The sequence below is a fragment of the Schistocerca nitens genome, chromosome 9, assembly GCF_023898315.1.
Source record: "Schistocerca nitens isolate TAMUIC-IGC-003100 chromosome 9, iqSchNite1.1, whole genome shotgun sequence".
In the NCBI taxonomy this organism is placed as follows: domain Eukaryota; kingdom Metazoa; phylum Arthropoda; class Insecta; order Orthoptera; family Acrididae; genus Schistocerca; species Schistocerca nitens.
In genome coordinates, this window is record NC_064622.1 from 389,726,250 (window position 1) to 389,744,147 (window position 17,898).

Genomic DNA, 17,898 nt, shown 5'->3' on the forward strand with positions numbered 1-17,898 from the left:
AAACAGTTGTAAGATACAATATGCGATCGTTAAAATCAATCGACGGGGTGTCCATCGTTATAAGTGCAGCGATATAAAAAAATCACCGTAGAAAAGAGAACAGCACAACACATTTGTGTAAAAGCACATAACGTTCAGGCTCCGTCAGACAAAGAATTACAAGAAATGTACTTGTAATTCAGAATAAGATCAGATTCCATCTGCTCAGTATGTTTGTGCCAATGAAAATTTGTGCCGGCCCGGGACTCGCAGCCGAGTTTTCCTCTTTACGAGAGCAGTCGCCTTTGACGTCTCGACCATCCCAGAACGTTTACAAGACTATTTACTATCAAAAACAGTCTTGATCACGATTTATTTATTAAGGTGACCGGTTTCGACCACTACTGTGGTCATCTTCAGATAATTGAGTAGAAACCTCTTTCGGCTGGAGAATCACTAGCGGAATTACTAGTAGTGATTCTCCAGCAGAAAGAGGTTCCCACTCAATGGTCTGAAGATGACGACAGTAGTGGTCGAAACCGGTCACCTTAATAAATAAATCGTGATCAAGACTGTTTTTAATAGTTAATATTTGTAACACATTGATCACTGTGACTCCCATAGTGTATTCAAAAGTAATTAGCTTACAGGACTGATCCAAACTTCCATATCTCACCGTGTGTCTACGTCCTGTACTCACACATCTGCTGTGATTCCCGCGCAGGAAGAGATTTACGATAATTGTCGCGGCCTTAACTTGGCACGGTGTTCGGAGCCGGCCGCTGTGGCCGAGCGGCTCTAGGCGCTTCAGTCTGGAACCGAGCGACCGCTACGGTCACAGGTTCGAATCCTGCCTCGGGCTTGGATTTGTGGGATGTCCTTAGGTTAGTTAGGTTTAAGTAGTTCTAAGTTCTAGGGCACTGATGACCTCAGACGTTAAGTCCCATAGTGCTCACAAGGGAACCTCCCCATCGCACCCCCCTCAGATTTAGTTATAAGTTGGCAGAGTGGATAGGCCTTGAAAAACTGAACACAGATCAATCGAGAAAACAGGAAGAAGTTGTGTGGAACTATGAAAAAAATTAGCAAAATATACGAACTGAGTAGTCCACGTGCAACATATGCAACTTAAAGGGTAACATGCAGCCAGGAGCGCCGTGGTTTTGTGGTTAGCGTGAGTAGCTGCGGAATAAGAAGTCCATGGTTCAAATCTTCCCGCGGCTGAAAATTTTAATTTTTTGTTTTCACACAATTATTATCTGTCCATCTGTCCGTCCGATGCGATCACGTTTTTGGGAGTGATAATCACATCCGCAAGAAATCCTAAATCGGGCAAGGTAGAAGAATCTTTTTACCCATTCGCCAAGTGTGCAAGTTAGGTGGGTCGACAACATATTACTGTCATGTGACGCACATGCCGTCAACAGTATCGTATAGAATATATCAGACGTGATTTCCTGCGGAGGAATCAATTGATCTATGACCTTGCGATGAAATGTTTTCAGTTCCCATTGGAGAGGCACGTCCTTTCGTCTACTAATCGCACGGTTTTGCGGTGCGGTCGCAAAACACAGACACTAAACTTATTACAGTGAACAGAGACGTCAATGAACGAACGGACAGATCATAACTTTGCGAAAATAAATAAAGCAAATTTTTCACTCGGGGGAGGACTTGGACCTTGGACCTCTTATTCCGCAGCTACTCACGCTAACCACAAGACCACGGCGCTCCTGGCTGCATGTTACTCTTTAAGTTGCATATGTTACACGTGGACTACTCAGTTCGTATATTTTGCTAATTTTTTTCATAGTTCCACACAACTTCTTCCTCTTTTCTCGATTGATCTGTGTTCAGTTTCTCAAGGCCTATCCACTCTGCCAACTTATAGCTAAATCTGAGGGGGGTGCGATGGGGAGGTTCCCTTGTCAGAGCCATTTGAACCATTTGAACGGTGTTCGGAAATACCCGTTACAAACTTCTTGGACTTGTAGAGGGGAACGAATAAGTAATATTTTAAGCAGGAACTCACGTCCGGAAACAAACCGATTCTGTGCTACAACCCTCTGGAAACATGTTTTCCAAGTAATAGATTAGGTGTGACCCAGTAAGTCACTTGTTTTTTTACTGTTCCACTCATTAATCGCCAAAGACATTGGTTGCGTACTCGTTGATCGGTTCTCTTAAACGTGATGCAATACGGCCTCTTCTATTTCGATTGCGAGGCGCTTCCTTGGGACACCACAGTCAAGCCTGCTGATGATGAAGGTGCGCTTCGTCGAAGCCGTTGCGTAATTGTGGAGAAAGTGTATGCGGTGGAGGCGGAAATTTGGGACAACGATCTTGATAAAGGCGACGAGCAGCTCCTCTATTACTGTGAGCTTCGCCGTTCAGAAGGATAATGTCGGTGTGTTGTGAAAACGTGTATTCAACCACGTTGCTCTAACATTCAGAGGCACAAGAATGAGGCTCTAACCATGTCAGAGAGGTAGGACAGACGTAAAATGACATCAGCCGATCCGATGTAATCACCTCCCACCATGACTACCCTGTTGCGTACCTACCTAGTAAACATGTTTTCAAACGGCTGTAGCACGGAAAAGGTACGTTTCCAGACATGGGTTCCTATTCAAAATATTGCCTACTCCCTCTCCTCCGCAAGTCCTAGAAGTTTGTAAGTAAACTTTCCGAACCAGTTGTATATGGTAGTTCTCGTGTTTTTACGATGTAATCTGCAGTGTCCATGAGACATGCATGTATGGCTGAAGGACATTGCAGAGTACATCGTAAAAATAAAGGCACTGCAATACAGTACCACAAAAATTACCCATCTAATGCAAAAATGTCAATCTCACACATAACAGACCTGGTGTTCAGCGGATTACACAGTACGTATCAGCATTCCCGTAAAAGAATGTATATATTATACTTTAAAAGTTGCTCCAGTGTCTATACTTGGTAGTAAGGGATTACTGAGGACAACGTATTGGTGCCGTCAGGCTTAACCATATGTGTCAGTTATTATATATTTTGGTGACATCAACGACGTACCCTCTGTAATTCACACATAAATACGAGTAAGATAGAAAAAACTAAATGTTTCCGAGGAACTTGAAATAACTTTTCACGTAATATAATTCGTAGATGGAAAAAAGACAAGAAATTCAACAGTAATTGTCCATATTAGCTGAGAAATAAAACCCCCTGCATAGTTGGTTGTTTTGGGGAAGGAGACCAGACAACGAGGTCATCGGTCTCATCGGATTAGGGAAGGATGGGGAAGGAAGTCGGCCGTGCCCTTTCAAAGGAATCATCCCGGCCTTTGCCTGGAGCGATTTAGGGAAATCACGGAAAACCTAAATCAGGATGGCCGGACGCGGGATTGAACCGTCGTCCTCCCGAATGCGAGTCCAGTGTCTAACCACTGCGCCACCTCGCTCGGTCCCCCTGCATAGTTACTTTTCTTATCCACGACATAGTTCGCGAATTTTGCCCTGTTACCTTCTGGTGGACAGTCATACTACATGTCTGAATTTTAGATGACGTTGACATTTAAGGTGTTCCTGCGAAGTGTGTCGTCCATTTTACGGTGTCAAAAAATGACAGAATAACACAGTCTCACTCATAGTAAGAAGAAAAAAATTGAAATTTCAATCATAACACAGAAAATGCTGTCCAAATCATCATAGACAGACACTCTACTGAAATAGCAAGATATTTGCAGGCACACAATTAAATAATATTGAAATAAGGTAGTGTGTTTGGTGATAAGGATAGTGTTTTCTGCGTTATTTTTGATATTACACTCCAGCAGTGTAAGAAGACCGTCTATCTGAAGAATGGTGGAGTAAAACTCTAGAATAGCGCTAGGAGGAATAAATAATACGTAGTAATGACTTATTTTATGTGTCACATGTCACATCATTTGATTTTTCTTACGTCTCAGGTTCATCCAAAGATCCAGAGTGGATGTTTTCAAATTAAACTGCTGTTATCTCAACAATTTTGGACGGTTATTTTTTCCTAAAAAAGCTAAAGTTTGCACAGCATACGAATCGCATTCGAAATCTACAAAAAATATAGTTTCAACATAGTATTAGCTTTTAAAGAAATAAATGCTATAACTTTCCATATAGCTACTGCTAGGCATAGTTATTTATGTAATTTGTATAGTGACTGAAAATTTAATAAGTGCTGCTGTATAATATTCTGTCGAATAATTACTTGAATCGGAAGTTAATCGTTAAAAAGCATTTTTATTTTAATGATGACTTTATGGGCCACCTACGTGCTTGAGTGGTCAGCATTGTTGTTTAATTAAGTGGAACACCGGTTTCGATTTCCGGCGACCGCTTAAGTTTTTTTCTGTGGTGGGAAGGTTTGAAACGAGACCCGCTCTGCCTGGTGACGCCAAATTGGAAGTTGATCGGCAAACAGTAAGCAGCGAAACTGCCGCGCGAGCTTCCACAGTAGAGAGAATCCTATAGCCCTGACCATGCTGGGAGCATCACGACGATATTTTGAATATCGTTCAGTAGGTACCCTGTAAAAAATGAAGTAGTACTAGAATGAATAGATGGTGACAGAAGTCTATGGAAAACACCTACCACAAAAAGCGACGGTTCAGTGAGACATATGCGTCATTCAGGAACGGCTAACCTGGCGTGGGAAGGAGTAGTAGGGGAAAATGTTGGAGGTCAAAAACGCCTGGAATATTCAAAGTAGAATATAGTGGACGTATGGGACAGTAATTAAACAGATATGAAAAGATTAGCACAGGATAGTGAAAGATGAAGCACAGCATGCAGGTTTTCTCGGCGAATGTAATTGATCAAATCTTCTCGGGTTATCAGTCGAGTCGTGACGCCGTTTTGTCGTAATGTTTCGACGAGTTTCCCGCTCGTCATCTTCAGGTCTTAACATAACCCCAGAACATTTCGTCAAATGATAAGCCGATTAGGCGTATAGTGATTAGCGAAGACTACATGCAAACGATTATGACAAACTGGTGTAAACACCTGAAAATGTTCCTAGATGGGGAACAACATCGTTGTATTTCAATAAATTTTTGGTGTGTTACTTAAAGCCGGCCATTAGGTAGCAGGGAGAAATATAATTCGTGTTGGTCAATGAATTTTCACTAGTAAAATTTAGTACCTCTGGAAAATTAACTCCGAAAAATTTAAAAATGTGGAATCAAAAAATCGTTAACAGTTCAGATCGTGAATATAATTGTACTGATTATTAGTTTCGGCTTATCTACAAGCCATCTTCAGATCATAACAAAATAAAGTGATTAGTGTGCAACTGGCAAACGGAGGAGCACGTCGTCATAATTTGTGTGAGCATAGTTGTTTGCTACGGAATTCAACGGAACAATGAAGTAAATTATCACAGAATAAAAGGTCGTCATGGGTAATACATACTGACAGAATCAGATTAATTTGTGGACACTGAAATCGTTCCTGCCACATTACATTATTCTAAAGTAAAGTCAGAAGCAGTGACTGTAACCGAATCTGTAGAACGAGATGCCTGTTACTCCCTAGAAACTAGTATTACGTACAAGGGCGCTTCGGTAGGTTTATCGTGAGTTTTTATCGTTTTCTTGAACGAGGACACCCTGAACCACTTGACAGTGCATGCACAACTGTCTTAAAATCGTTCACAATGTGATGCGTTTTCCTTTGTCACTACTGTACTTATTTATTGTAGTCACCGCGTGGCCGATATTGGAAACACGCGGTGACATTCCAGTAAACAAGTACAGTGGTGAAAAAGGAAATTGCATCACATAGCGAACGATTATAAGGCAGTTGTGCAAGCGCTGTCAAGTGGTTCGCGGTGTCCTCGTTCAAAAACACGATAAAAATTCATGATAAACCTACCGAAGCGCCCTCACTCCTAGGTTCAAGATTACTGTGTTCCAGTAACAGTAACCTTCATACATGAACACATACATCATAGGTCGCTCGTGACACGGTCTCGGTAGACAACGAAGCGCCCCTTACCGCGGCAGGCGGAAGACTGGAAGAATTTGGAATTGTGATTTCATTGGCCTACACTAGTGATGTGAGCCGGGCAATTGCCCAGTGGTCATGACATTTATAAATGGGCGTTTGCCCAGGAATTTTCCCAAAATACTTTTAAACGTCCAAAATCTGGGAATTATAGAAAAAAGTATTTTTAAAGTTTTTATTGCTGAAATGCATACTAATTAAAATGAGGGATGCGACTATACCCCCGATATTAAAAGTTTGTAAATGTTTACACTTAAACAAACGTATGTTATTCATTGGTTTTTATTACCAAGAACGAAAGGAAAGAAGAGAGAAGCGTGTTCTTTCTATTTGAATTCTATCTTGCTGTACCACGGAAGGGCGAGTGTTGGTGACAGATGGTTATGATTTACTATGTCCTTTTTCTTTTTACTACACTCCTGGAAATTGAAATAAGAACACCGTGAATTCATTGTCCCAGGAAGGGGAAACTTTATTGACACATTCCTGGGGTCAGATACATCACATGACCACACTGACAGAACCACAGGCACATAGACACAGGCAACAGAGCATGCACAATGTCGGCACTAGTACAGTGTATATCCACCTTTCGCAGCAATGCAGGCTGCTATTCTCCCATGGAGACGATCGTAGAGATGCTGGATGTAGTCCTGTGGAACGGCTTGCCATGCCATTTCCACCTGGCGCCTCAGTTGGACCAGCGTTCGTGCTGGACGTGCAGACCGCGTGAGACGACGCTTCATCCAGTCCCAAACATGATCAATGGGGGACAGATCCGGAGATCTTGCTGGCCAGGGTAGTTGACTTACACCTTCTAGAGCACGTTGGGTGGCACGGGATACATGCGGACGTGCATTGTCCTGTTGGAACAGCAAGTTCCCTTGCCGGTCTAGGAATGGTAGAACGATGGGTTCGATGACGGTTTGGATGTACCGTGCACTATTCAGTGTCCCCTCGACGATCACCAGTGGTGTACGGCCAGTGTAGGAGATCGCTCCCCACACCATGATGCCGGGTGTTGGCCCTGTGTGCCTCGGTCGTATGCAGTCCTGATTGTGGCGCTCACCTGCACGGCGCCAAACACGCATACGACCATCATTGGCACCAAGGCAGAAGCGACTCTCACCGCTGAAGACGACACGTCTCCATTCGTCCCTCCATTGACGCCTGTCGCGACACCACTGGAGGCGGGCTGCACGATGTTGGGGCGTGAGCGGAAGACGGCCTAACGGTGTGCGGGACCGTAGCCCAGCTTCATGGAGACGCTTGCGAATGGTCCTCGCCGATACCCCAGGAGCAACAGTGTCCCTAATTTGCTGGGAAGTGGCGGTGCGGTCCCCTACGGCACTGCGTAGGATCCTACGGTCTTGGCGTGCATCCGTGCGTCGCTGCGGTCCGGTCCCAGGTCGACGGGCACGTGCACCTTCCGGCGACCACTGGCGACAACATCGATGTACTGTGGAGACCTCACGCCCCACGTGTTGAGCAATTCGGCGGTACGTCCACCCGGCCTCCCGCATGCCCACTATACGCCCTCGCTCAAAGTCCGTCAACTGCACATACGGTTCACGTCCACGCTGTCGCGGCATGCTACCAGTGTTAAAGACTGCGATGGAGCTCCGTATGCCACGGCAAACTGGCTAACACTGACGGCGGCGGTGCACAAATGCTGCGCAGCTAGCCATTCGACGGCCAACACCGCGGTTCCTGGTGTGTCCGCTGTGCCGTGCGTGTGATCATTGCTTGTACAGCCTTCTCGCAGTGTCCGGAGCAAGTATGGTGGGTCTGACACACCGGTGTCAATGTGTTCTTTTTTCCATTTCCAGGAGTGTAGTTCTATTCTTCACTCTCTCTCTCTTTCTCTCTCTCTCTGTCACGCTCACACACACACACACACACACAAACACACAAAGTGTTGAACAGATGTGCAGTTATACACCGATATAAAAAAAAATCCTTAGGCCATCCTTTTGTAATGTAACACATTTTATAATCCGCGTTAAATCTCTGAACATTATTGATGAATGATTATTGACAGCAAAATTATTATTGAATGTATTAAACAGATGACATTTGTTTCTTGATGATAAATACATGATTAAATGTTAAATTGTTTTCAATGAAAAATGCTGTATTGTCAGATGTAGCAATGTTTGAGACAAACTACAGTTTTCTGTTCTGCTCCCTTCTTTATAGCCGGCCGGAGTGGCCGAGCGGTTCTAGGCGCTACAGTCTGGAGCCGAGCGACCGCTACGGTCGCGGGTTCGAATCCTGCCTCGGGCATGGATGTGTGTGATTTCCTTAGGTTAGTTAGGTTTAATTAGTTCTAAGTTCTAGACGACTGATGACCTCAGAAGTTAAGTCGCATAGTGCTCAGAGCCATTTGAACCTTCTTTATCCAGTTTTGTATGTCTGCACTGCTGTGAACATAAAATGAGCACACTAATATAAAAAAATTTAATAACAAAGAATCGATGCCCAAGACGCTGGAATCGGTCGATTTCGATACTAGTCTATTCCTAGAGAACCGGCGATTCTTGGAATCGTGGAACCAGAACGTGACACGTTCCTAATTAAAATCATTATGGATTAACTTTTTTTACTCTAATTTTTGCAGTAATGTAGTACATGCAAAAATACTGCCTACAGGCTAGCTACTTAATATAAAATATATTTCGTTTCGAAAATTACTTTTAAACTTGACTGTTGTTTTCTTATTTTATTATGTATTACCACAAGAATTGTCGTCATAAAAGTTGTAAGAAGTTATATGTACAGTCCAGTTATCTCCTCTAATAACTCTCCCTTAACTCTCTAGCAGCTTTTTCAAGTTGGTTACCCAGCCACTACAAAAGCAGTGTTGCCCCAACTTACAAACGCCCAGGCATTTTACACCACTAGCCTAAACAGTCACATGTTTTTCCACGCTTCTAATTAACTAAATCTATGTTGCACATCGAGAGTGAAAATATCTGTTTAAAACTTGTAGAAGTAACTGACCAATTCTTTCCGAAGAGATTGTAATGTTCTTTACAAGGAAATCCTTCCAGAAACTTAGTACCACCGAGCGAGATGGCACAGTGGTTAGCGTCCGGCCATCCTGATGACGCCTAACAGTTAATCCTATCATAACCTACATCTAGCCTAAAATTCGTATTACTACTGTCATATTTAGAGCTTTATCGAAATCGGTGATTTACGCACCCTCCCACTAAATTCCAGCCGTGAGGCTGCTAGCCAAGTCCACGCTCTGGCGGAACAGGACAGGTGTCATCCTAATTATGATTGTTCCTTTGAAACTCCCTTAGGACTTTATTTGAGATTTCGTTTGAGGGTTCATTAACAGTTTAGAATGTGTCCTGTTGCCTGAGCAGATGGTGCGTGTCACAATTGGGAAACTGTTGCCTAAGTTGTGATGCAGCGTCATCGAAAAGGGGCCACTCGTACACTACATGATATGGAGTGCCCTGTATGGCGCCACCGTCACACGATGGTGTAGTGCGCTTTCGGAACCGGCATAGATATGCTGGGTACGGTCCGTGTCTGGTAAGAAAGTGCAGCAGTCATCTGGTTGGTTTAAAATACGTGAGCTGCGCTCCCTGATATTCGGCAGCAAGTCATAAACTCTGCGCCCAGTTTCATCTCCATCCCACTGCTCCTCCATAGTTCCTCACCTCTTCTTTTGATCTCCTACGTGGACTTCTACACTCCTGGAAATTGAAATAAGAACACCGTGAATTCATTGTCCCAGGAAGGGGAAACTTTATTGACACATTCCTGGGGTCAGATACATCACATGATCACACTGACAGAACCACAGGCACATAGACACAGGCAACAGAGCATGCACAATGTCGGCACTAGTACAGTGTATATCCACCTTTCGCAGCAATGCAGGCTGCTATTCTCCCATGGAGACGATCGTAGAGATGCTGGATGTAGTCCTGTGGAACGGCTTGCCATGCCATTTCCACCTAGCGCCTCAGTTGGACCAGCGTTCGTGCTGGACGTGCAGACCGCGTGAGACGACTCTTCATCCAGTCCCAAACATGCTCAATGGGGGACAGATCCGGAGATCTTGCTGGCCAGGGTAGTTGACTTACACCTTCTAGAGCACGTTGGGTGGCACGGGATACATGCGGACGTGCATTGTCCTGTTGGAACAGCAGGTGCCCTTGCCGGTCTAGGAATGGTAGAACGATGGGTTCGATGACGGTTTGGATGTACCGTGCACTATTCAGTGTCCCCTCGACGATCACCAGTGGTGTACGGCCAGTGTAGGAGATCGCTCCCCACACCATGATGCCGGGTGTTGGCCCTGTGTGCCTCGGTCGTATGCAGTCCTGATTGTGGCGCTCACCTGCACGGCGCCAAACACGCATACGACCATCATTGGCACCAAGGCAGAAGCGACTCTCATCGCTGAAGACGACACGTCTCCATTCGTCCCTCCATTCACGCCTGTCGCGACACCACTGGAGGCGGGCTGCACGATGTTGGGGCGTGAGCGGAAGACGGCCTAACGGTGTGCGGGACCGTAGCCCAGCTTCATGGAGACGGTTGCGAATGGTCCTCGCCGATACCCCAGGAGCAACAGTGACCCTAATTTGCTGGGAAGTGGCGGTGCGGTCCCCTACGGCACTGCGTAGGATCCTACGGTCTTGGCGTGCATCCGTGCGTCGCTGCGGTCCGGTCCCAGGTCGACGGGCACGTGCACCTTCCGCCGACCACTGTCGACAACATCGATGTACTGTGGAGACCTCACGCCCCACGTGTTGAGCAATTCGGCGGTACGTCCACCCGGCCTCCCGCATGCCCACTATACGCCCTCGCTCAAAGTCCGTCAACTGCACATACGGTTCACGTCCACGCTGTCGCGGCATGCTACCAGTGTTAAAGACTGCGATGGAGCTCCGTATGCCACGGCAAACTGGCTAACACTGACGGCGGCGGTGCACAAATGCTGCGCAGCTAGCGCCATTCGACGGCCAACACCGCGGTTCCTGGTGTGTCCGCTGTGCCGTGCGTGTGATCATTGCTTGTACAGCCCTCTCGCAGTGTCCGGAGCAAGTATGGTGGGTCTGACACACCGGTGTCAATGTGTTCTTTTTTCCATTTCCAGGAGCGTATTATTTGAATTATTTTCTCTCTCTTTTTTTTGCCCAGTACCAAGCCGCCTGCTTCCAAATCTTCATATCAAGCAGACAAGTCCCATTAACGCTAACAGTGCCCCCAGCCCTCCCCCAGGAGTTGTTCTGTATGAACCTACCGAGTGCAGGAACATATTCCGCTACACCCTTCTCACGGCCATTGCAGGCATGACCCTAGTGAGCCTGTGTGCCCAGACTCCCAAACCGTACCCCACAATGGATGTGAGGATGCTGTTACAGAACAGCTTTATCAGGTCCACTGGTAGGCAGAAACGTTTATGGCCAATTCGTATCAGATTATTGTTTCCAACGACCTCTGGGTCACAGTGTCAATATGCGTCATGTAGTTTCACTTCTCGTCGATGAGTATTGGGCCCTGCAGCACCAAAGAACTGGTGAGCCGTCTGTTTTGACCATGGGATTTCTGATGAGTTGTCCCTTCAGTAGTAGGTAAGTCGACTTGCTGGGTGCTACCGTCATCTTTGTTCTGTGGCACCAATCCAAGATTGACATAGCGTTTTCCACTTTTGGCTCCAAATCCTTGCGGTTACGACCGCCAGTTAGTAGGAGGAGGTCGTTTGCATAGGCTATGACCACTAGCACATCGTCACTATTCTTCAAGCTGTCCAGAAGAGATTCCATGTTGATATCCGAAAACAGTGGTCACAGGACAGAGCCCTTTGAACACCCCATTGTTATCTATTTACTGATTTTCCCACTAAGGGGCGATGGCCAGAACTCTATTTCTTCATAATAGCTCCTTCTCCTGCAGGCAGGAGAAGAGCAAAGGCCACCACAGATTGTCAAAGGCGCCACTGATTTCAACCATGATACCGTCTATTACTTGTGCGGGGCTGAGCCACAGACCTCAGCCGCCAGGGCGGTTGTGTCAGACGCCAGTCGTCCCGACCGAAGCCGAACTGTCCATCATTCACCCCACACAGCACGCAGTGTGCTATCAGTCTGTCTGCTAGCAGCTTCTCAAAAAGTTTCCCCAGCAGGTCCAGCAAACAGATTGGCCTATACGATTCTACCCCTACCGGGTCTTTATCCCCACATTTGCCTTTTTCCATATAGAAGGGAATTTCTTGAGCCTCGAACACTCATTACACAACTTATTGTGAGACATCACCAACTGAGGGGCGAGGAACTGCACTACTTCCGCTATAATGCCGTCTGGGCCTCGAGCTTTGCCCGTCTTTAGGGTTTTAATTTGGGCAGCAACTTCCAAAAAGGGATACACCAAGGTGTTGTTCACGTACTCTTGTCAATCCTCTGTCCGAATTTGGCGTTACTCATTTGAGTCATCCTCCTCGTTGTCATCAGGCAACAGGGCTCAGAGGAGGACCTCAGTGGTCTCCCACCAAGATTGCGTGGACAACACCATTGATGATCTCATTTTTTCCTGTACCAACTTCTATGGGAAGACCCATGGGCCTGTAGCCAGCTGGCTTTCTATGTACCTCTCCCAGCTCGTTAGCCTCACTGCCCTCATCTCCTTCTGAAACTGTTCTTTTGCCTTCTGATATAGATGCAACCAATGTTGCTTTTCGTCCCAGATGACACTCCACTAGTAGTATGTCCTCACCATCTGCCCCTGACAGCTGAGTGGTCAGCACGACAGAATGTCAATTCTAAGAACCCAGGTTGGATTTCTGGCTGGGTCGGAGATTTTCTTCGCTCAGGGACTGGGTGTTGTGTTGTCCTAATCATCATCATTTTCATCCCCATCGCCGCGCAAGTCGCCGAAGTGGCGTCAAAACGAAAGACTTATACCTGGCGAACAGTCTACCCAATGGGAGGCCCTAGTCACACGACATTTACACCTCATCGCCCTCCTTACACACTAACAAATGGTTCAAATGGCTCTGAGCACTACGGGACTTAACATCTGAGGTCATCAGTCCCCTAGACTTAGAACTTCTTAAACCTAACTAACCTAAGGACATCACACAAATCCATGCCCGAGGCAGGATTCGAACCTGCAACCATAGCAGCAGCGCGGTTCCGGACTGAAGCGCCTAGAACCGCTCTGTCACAACGGCCGGCTTACACAATGACGCACCTGCCCTTGTTTAGCTGACCATGGTGATGGAGAGGCTGCAGCGACTCTCCTCCTGGTTGGAACAGCTGCCTTCACCACCCTGGTAACTGCTCTCACCACTTCCTCGGCGTACTCCTCTACATTTTCGTCCCCCTCCGGCAATATCGGTATGTCGCACCCCACCGCTAGGAGCGCCCAATTGGTCCTATTGTAGTTAAGCTGTATCTCCCACCCCATGTCCCAGCGGCACTAACTGTTGCACAGTGAAAACGTTATTGAATTATGGTCGCTGGTGGCAATTTTGTCCAAGACCATCCAGTCCTTTATTTTGTTCACAAGATTTGACGTTACTAAGTAATGTCGATGTTTGCACCCTCCACCAGTGCAGGTGGGCGGGGGGGGGGGGGGGGGGGCGACTTGTCTATTGGCAACCATGAGTTGTAGCGCCATGATTGTCTCCTCCTCTTTCTCTTCCCTGTTGTCCCGAGTGCCACTGAACCATAGGGAGGACTTGGCATTAATGTCTGCCATCACAATGAATCTACAGTCCTGTAATGCCAAGGCCACCTCAACTAGCTTGTCTAAAATCTCGTCAATTACGCTCCCATACTGAAAACACATATTAATGAGGTATAATACCCAACAGATGACTGAAGTTCCAAGATGTTGCAGTGGTGATTCTCAATGCTTTGTTTATTATTACCACTGCTGCTTTTGGCTCTGCTCCACTGCAAATCGCTTGCCAATTTGCTACTGTGAAAGGGATTTGCCCAGCGAGGGGGCACGGCTCCTGCAGACAGAGCACGTCCAGACTCCTCTCCTCCACCACTCTTCGAAGTTCCTGCATTACCAACATACTGTTGTGCGCGTTTATCTGTCCTATGTTAAGCTTGCACCACATGCCTCAGAGCTGTAGTGAGGATGGCCGGCTCCTCCAGGCATTCTAGCTGCATCGCACGTTCCAAGTTTGGGTATTAGAGGAGAGAGAGCTTCTCCCTGACCACAGGGGTCAGTTTGAACATATATGTCCTTCGTCTCTACTTTCCGAGTTCGAGACTCGGCGAACTTCCGTGGAAATTGTTTGAATCTGCTGACCCTCATTGCGCCCCTCCCCCTATTGCTCGGGGACTTCCTCTTAGGCTTCCTGTGTTCAGGTGTGGTCTCAGCCATTGTCAGTTCTAGCGATGAGTCTCTGCTGTAACATCCTGTAGGTAGTGCAGTTCCTCCGAGTGGTGTTGCAGGTCTTCTTTCCTCTTACGTGCAGGGAATGCACACCCCAGTTATACCACAAATTTTCCACACATAATCTTCAGCTCCACACATGGAGCAAGCCGGCCTCCACTTACAGGGCTTGTGTAGGTGGTCCAGATCGCCACAATTGCGGCATTGGGGTACTACCAGATAATCTCGTACATTTATCGCATGAAAACCCATATAGATTTTGCCCATGGTGTTTTATCTGTGCCACATCTTTCCTGGAAACCTCGGCAACGTGATGTACGACGTCCCATTCCCAAGGCTCAGTCTTGAAGCGCAGATTAAACTCATTTTTAAAGGTTTCTGTATTCATACCATCCAAGTTTTGCTGGCATATTGTTTTGTAGATTTCATTTTCCCTTAGTGTGACTGGTACATCACATAGTATTACCAGTGGATTCTGCTTCTTACGCGGCTCACACTTTACTGCTTTACTTCATTTTTGATTATTAAGAATTTTGATCTTGTCTTCCTCTGTGGCAACATCTACAATGACCACATTTTTCGTTTCCTTTAGTTTATTAATCCTCATTTTGTGTTTTGCAGGATTCACTGTTGTGAAGATTTCCTGCACTTTCTTGATGTCCTGACCGGGCAGGGATCTTAGAAAGACCGCCATGTCAGTCTTTGCGGCACTTTTGCAATGGTTTCCTTTGTTGTTTAGGGCTTGGGAGCTGCTTGCGCGAGCCGCTCATTTTCTTTTTCTAGTTCCTCGACTCACCCCTCGAGCTTCGCGCTTGCGATGGCCCAAGCGGCGAGTTCAATTTTGATTGCCAGGACTATTGCTTAGCTAATCTTTCCGTTTTTAACGCTCGAGTCAAGGATCTGACTTATCCTGGCGTGTTCCTCTAAAACAGTTTCCTCTGTCCGTCCCAGGCCCACTTCTGAGGCAGGAACAGTTAGTGCTGAAGCCCTTGAAGGCGCACTCGAATCACTCGTCTCTTGTTCGGCCATCATGGTTTTTAGACGAGTGAAAAAGGTGGGAGCCCGTCTCTTCTCCTGGACGGACTCTTCTGGCACCCACAGACCGCGCCCCTAGGCCAAGGACACTCCTGAGCTTCTGGGTTCAGCACACCTTCGCCAACATACTAGTCCTCTTCGACGGCCACGTCACCGAAGATTTCACTCACCACTCATCAGCAAGTATACCCTGCATTCCGGAGAGGCGGATGCACCCCTCGTCCTCCGCCGCTTTCTAGCCCGAGCTTCCACCTCTCAGCCAAGCACCCACTCCTATTCAGCTGGTGGGACGGTCACCCAGTCGTTCAGCGGTCCGGACCCAGCTAACCTGGTCCAGGCGATGAGACCACCCCCTCGGTTTGACAGAACACGCCCCAGTTACCCACAGGCGCGGCGAAGCATCCTTGCCGACTTGCGCCGAGATCCCACGCCGACAACCGAGTTCGCCGGCATGCAGAACACCTGGTGTTCCGTGCTCCACGAGAAGAGGGAGGGAAACAGGAGCTGTCCAGTGCAGAGGAGTCGTTACCCCCCAACCCTCCCACCGGCATAGCAGCCCACTCAACCCTCCCCCAAGGGAGAGGTCTTCGGTTCCTGGACACAGCTCGCCCCGTACTATCCACCCTTTGCTGTCGCGTCAGGATGGGTCGCAGCTCTCCCTTCTGACAAAAGGCAACATCCGGGCGGGCCAGGGAAATGCCGAGCATGCTGCCTGGCACCACGGGAAGGCGGAAAGAATCACTTGGGAAGGAGAGGCTATGTATGATGCATCACTCTCCCATGTGCCAGTACGCCCGCCCATGAACCGATACGTCCTGGAGCGAGATTCCGTGCCTTACGGCGCACCGGCAGCAGGCAGCCCCGTACCAAGCGCACCGCACAAGCGTTTTTTAAAAAATTCTTTATTCAAACAACAATTGAACATGATTAACCCACTACCTAACTACATTAGTGGGTCCTAAACGTACATTCACATTAAAATTGCTGCAGCTGCGTAGATCATTATTATTTACTAGAGGTGTGTTTGTATTTCCACTATTGGCATCTCTAGGTTTCGTCTGTTTCGTCAAAAGATATCAAAATTGTACTCTTCAGCGAACATGACATCCTTGAGCAGTGCACCTATATAAATTCTTTCATTCGCAGTTCTTTCGGTTTCGTTGGCTAGCTGCGTCTTCTCTGCCATCTCGTAAGGTGGCGGCCCCTTGCGGTGCCTCGGGCGGTTTTCAAAGAACGCTTCAAATGGCTCTGAGCACTATGGGACTTAACTTCAGAGGTCGTCAGTCCCCTAGAACTTAGAACTACTTAAACCTAACCAACCTAAGGACATCACACACATCCATGCCCGAGGCAGGATCGAATCTGCGAAGGTAGAGGTCGCGCAGCTCCAGACCGTAGCGCCTAGAACCGCTCGGCCACCACGGCCGGCGCGGTATCAAGCGTACGCACAGATCGCGCTAGAGGCTGTCAGTGAACGAGTCTGTTTGGATCACAGCCTAAACTTGCTAGCCGCGCAAATCCGCTCACCACATTCGTATGATAGATGTTTACTTTGGGGAGCTTGTCTACGCCTTGTGTAGATTCCCTGCCGTTGTGGTAGTGGGTCGTACCTTGCAGCTCTACTAGGCCTGTTTCTTGCTGCCTTGGCTGGTGGACGTGATCAAATACAACGTCTTTAATTCTCCCAGGCCTGACACAGAAATAAACCGAGAGCAACTTATCTTGTGTGCGATAAACTGTCCGTCATGGTTGGTGAAAACCTCTTTGCTTTTGCTACAGAGTTTCGTTTAGCGTTCTTACCATAATCTGGTCTCTCCTGTATTAGTTATTTTGGCCATTGCCCTTAACATGAATTAGAATCTCGGTACTCAGAATGAGCCCCAGTTACATATGGATTCAACTGTAATATGCTTTGGCTCTTACCTAGCTATGTTTCATATGACTGAAAAATATTTGCTGTTATTTGCGCTACAGTGCATTTTCTAGGTTTAGCTGCATTTAATGGTTTTCATTGTCAGTCTAGGGCGAGACAACATGCTACATTGGGCGTCTGGACACGGTGGTGCAGGACTGCAGCTCCGAAAACGCATCTTCATGTCACTAGCGTAGACAAAACTTTGCAACATAAGAGGCATTGTTGGGAAATTCTGTTGTCTTGACAGTGATCTGTGGGTGTGGGACTAATTGATGCTTCTAAATTAGCTTGCCTTTTTCTTGTCAACTTGATGAAGTATTCTGAATAAATCACACTTAAGATATTTCATTGGGTTAAAGTTAAACTTTTTTGCCACAAGAAGGTTGTGTCGTACTTCAGCAACTCTTGTTCTCAACTTTCACCTTGAGATCTATACAGAGTAGTCCATTGATCGTGACCGGGCCAAATATCTCACGAAATAAGCATCAAACGAAAAAACGACAAAGAGCGAAACTTGTCTAGCTTGAAGGGGGAAACCAGATGGCGCTGTGGTTCGCCCGCTAGATGGCG